The following is a 4561-nucleotide window of genomic DNA, read 5'->3' as shown; positions in this document are numbered from 1 at the left end:
CTCACTGTTGGTGAGTCAAAACATTTAAACTAACCTGATTTAAAATATAAAGAAGCTGTATGAGCAGTGGAAAAGAGTTTACATTGCCTTCTTTCCACTTCATCAGCTTCAGCATCTACACCCTTCATAAAGGTGATGTCAAATGTCAGTAGCAGGGTGGTGTTACAGTGTGAGTCTGCAGGCTGGTATCCAGAGCCTGAGCTGCTGTGGTTGGACGGTGAGGGAAACCTCCTCTCTGCTGGACCTACAGAGACCCTCAGAGGTCCTGATGACCTCTATACTATCAGCAGCAGAGTGACTGTGGAGAAGAGACACAGCAACAACATCACCTGCAGAGTCCAACAGAGGAACACCAACCAGAGCAGAGAGACACACAAACATGTTCCAGGTAATAATGACTCACATTCAGAAACAAACTTTTTCATTAACTTGACTTTAAAAATGTTTTTCACTTTCATTTTTCCTTCTAGTGGTATAATCACACACATTATCCTCTAATCCAGTGTATGTTTGGTTTGTTTTGTCCTTTAAGGTGAACACATCAGAGGTCCCACATTAATTATCTGTATCACTGTCGGAGCAGCTTTCTTCGTGTGTATAGTGGTGTTTGTTGCATGCAAACTGAAGCAAAAGCAAAGCAGTGAGTCAGAAATTCATTCTTTTTTTATCGTCAATATTATCTGCAATAAGAGATCAGAATAACATGTAACATGAGTGTTAAGCTTCAGTCACTTTTTGCTGTCTCAGTAATTATTTGCCTTGTTCTGCTCTGCTGAAGTCTGAAGCATGTGTTCAGTTTTTAGATGGATCACTAGCTGCTCAGTACTGATGCTCTGTGTTTATAAGTTAAAAGTGCAGTTATTTTTCTTCTATATTATCACAAAATGCTGCGGCCATCCTCCTTTTACAGTTTGTCATTACTCTGATTGATATTTATTGAATATTCACATTAACCATGATCATCCTGTCTTTGTAGACAGTTTGTGTAAATGTAGTGAAGGATCTTCATCAATATGTCACTGAATGGAAACAGGCCTCAGTCTGATGAAGGTTACTTTTGGTTTGCTCTTTCCTCTTGTTAACCTCCTTGCTATCAGTCTCACACTATCTGTAATTCACTGTAATCTCCCATTACAACATGTACATATCACTATAATTCACAATGTGTTCAAGTTTCTTTAAAAGATTGAGTTTCAGGATAAATGCAAAGGTATAACAAACTAAACTGACACTCCACATGACTTTGTATGTAGTAACACATATTTCTTTTGTTTCTATGTGCAGACAACAGAAACAATGGGACTGACCTAAGAGAAGAAATACACTGTCTGGTTGATATGAACAACAAAGAACCCAATATTCAAGAAATAGAAGAAAAATCATCATCGGACCAGCTGGAAAACCTCTCATTGACAAAAGTGAGACAATCAAACAGAACAAGAAGAACGAGGAAACAGAAAGACAAAGTGATTTGAAGTGTTGTTTAAGATAGACACTCTGTGGCACTTTTTACTGTTATTTCTATGTATGATAAAATTTCCCAACAGTTTACAGACCAGGTTACCTGTTGACTGGCTGACACACCTTTGAGCTTTATGCCTCAGTATAGACTATAAAAGTGTCTAAAACTGTACAGTGAACAATATTTGTAACAGCTGTTGAAATGTTAGTATTTGACCACTAGGTGGGGCTCTTGTAATGATAATGTCATTAACACAATTTATTTTGTATGTTTTATTTTTATGTTGAGCATGTTAACATTTTGCTATTTGCATACAGGATTGGTGTACTGTTATTGTGATACATGGAAAACAATCGGTTAATTTTGTAAGGTTCTTTCTGTTTAGAAAAAAGGTCAGAGAACTGCTCATGGTGACGGTCTAGCCGTGTGATTGTCAAGCTAAAGAAGAAATAACAAGTCCTAAAAATATAATTTTCTTGTACATTTGTATTCTTCTGTTCTATGGTGTACCTGTGTACATTAAGAGAAGCACAGTAAACATCAGTAAATAAGGTCTTTCGTGTATGTGTACAACCCGGCATAATATTGTTGTGTCCACATAAAAATGTCATGATGAGACACATGATGAAAGGTTTTGTGAGAATGATAATGATGATAATCAATGTTCCCTCTAGTTTTTCATGTGTCTGAGCAAACACACAAACTCTCTGAGCGGTCCCTTGGATCATTGTGAGCAATATTAGACGTGTGCAGTGTGGTCACGCCAGCATCGAATCCATCCAAGTTACATGGTTTATTAAAATAATCAAATTACAGCATTTACATTTATGTTAGACTACTTTTAATTAACTGCTTTAGCCAAGGGCGTAGATTTGGTTTTGGAATTGTGGGGACGGGTGATTCAACCACCGAACCCTGCCCTGTTCCCCCCCTTCGTCTTTGCTTCTTGATGAAAAAAAGGAGAAATATACTTGCCTACATGTGCTATTCTACATGCTTTTAAACCATTTAAAAAATCACAATTCATAGTTTTATATGTGAATTATATAATGTTAAATTACTATTAAACTAATGACTAAGTATTTTAGACTTTAGTTTACTTCAGCCATATTCCATATAAATCAGGTATCATGCAAAAAGAAAAATAGCTTCAAATACATTCATGACAATAAAAGAATATGACTTTAAGGACTTAACAACATTACTTCAGTTATAGTACACCAACATCTCTGATACATTAGCACTAAGGGAACACTGAATGACCTGGTGGTTTTTGTCCATAAAACTACTCATCTATGATTACCACAAAGTAAAAGATCTCTCAGGAAAATTATGCAACATTTTAGGCACTATTGCCCCGATCAAATCAGGGGGCTGGGATTTTTTATTCTAAACGGCCTATTTGTTTTACATCTATACTGTCCAGTCTCTCCTGGTGGACATGGCAACACGTTATTTATGGTTACATACAATTTTAGACTGATGTGGGCCAAAGCCTAGCACATACTTGCCAACACTGAGACCTCAGAATTAGCAAGACATTCAAAAGTATAGTACAGTATATAATGACCAATGTTGGGCAATTAATTAAATAGTTACTTCTTCAAAAAAGTAACTGAGTTTTGCAAATAACAAAGTTTTTTGCAGCTATTTACCTAAAAATGCAGCCAAGGTGTTTTTTAAGCAAACATTTCAAACTATTTACAGAACATTCAGGTGTTGTGCATCAAATCTGATGCCACACAAATTATTTGTGCCACTCCAAAAAATAATTTCTGTCCACTATGAGATAAAGGAGAACAACAGCCTGATACCTGCAGGCCTGACAACAGGAGATGTATCACTCCTGTAACACCTGTAACATTCAGCAGTCGCCTCATTGTTCTGACACGCACAACAAAACTATTGACTACACTACACACTAACTACACAAGATTTGCGTTAAACGTCGCAAATCTCTCACATCTCAAAACACCGCCGTCACTCCTAAAACTTCCCCCCGTTTCTTAACAACTGGATGCCACGTTGCCATATCATTTTTTGATTGGTCGACATGGTACATTTTTCGACCAATAGGAAAGGGTGGGGTTTTTTGGTTTTGTTTCTGCTCACAGGCGGAGAGCGCTTTTGAGCGTTTTCCTTATAAAACGCCGTTTTTACCGTTTCTTTCCGCAGTAAATATAAACAACGATAGTATTCAGGAAGAAAAACAAACATTGCAAATATTTTTATCATAACTCTGGTTTTACGTGGCCTATCAACACAATTTAAAAACTGGTATAAAGTCCACACTTTTTCCGTCAATTGTTCGTCTGTCCTGCTCACATCTCCAATGGTTGTACACGTTGTTGAGTTGGATTTATAATCTTAAATGTTTATATGCAGACTGCAGTGTGAAAGAGTAACTCTGTGCCGAAATAAGACAGGAAGTTACATGTTTTTTGAAGTTACATGCTTTGCAGGAAGTGAAACCAAAACCAGAGTCTGAGTGAAAGTTATTCTGAGGAGCTAGTCGGCAGGTGAAATGGGGTGCGATTGTGGTTAGCACATAGACATACACGTAACCACACACACACACACTTAGTTAGAGGGATCATTTATAGGGGAAAGTTTAAATTGTTTCGCTTGGGGTTGCTTTTAGACTATATTAGGAGGAGCGAACATATTGGCAACTTTTGAAACTGTTGGAACTTCTGTTATGAAAATGATTATAATCATTTATACATAATTGCATTTTGTGCTTATTAAAGAGCTGTCGCTCCTTGGTCAAGTGAGGGTCAAAAACTTTTGGTTGGCGTTATGACCAGCCAATCTACTGTGAGTTTGACTGGAGCTGTGGAAGGATCGCAACACACGCTTACAAGACATGTATATCAGGTTATTTTTATGATCTTTTATTTGTTTACATTCTTTGATTAAGTTTTAAGTAGTACCATTTAAGTAAGACATTTATTCAATATATTACACATCAGTTTCAGTTGTGTATGTGCTGGCCTTTGTCTGGGGAGAAGGTGAGAGGTGAGACAAAGTGCACCTGCGGTGATGACATAACCACATACATACATACACATAGTAGTAGGCCCATTTTGTGGTAAAGAG

General features: G+C 37.1%; 1 protein-coding gene across 1 annotated transcript in view; it reads left to right on the top strand.

The window, feature by feature from the left end:
- Positions 1-4561, top strand: part of LOC109203633 (tripartite motif-containing protein 16-like) — a 536611-nt gene that overhangs the window by 134271 nt on the left and 397779 nt on the right. The gene's annotated exons all lie outside the window — the stretch shown is intronic.

This window comes from Oreochromis niloticus, linkage group LG3 (assembly GCF_001858045.2).
Source record: "Oreochromis niloticus isolate F11D_XX linkage group LG3, O_niloticus_UMD_NMBU, whole genome shotgun sequence".
Lineage (NCBI taxonomy): Eukaryota > Metazoa > Chordata > Actinopteri > Cichliformes > Cichlidae > Oreochromis > Oreochromis niloticus.
Note: the sequence above shows the minus strand (reverse complement) of the source record. Positions and strands in the feature narration are given on the sequence as shown.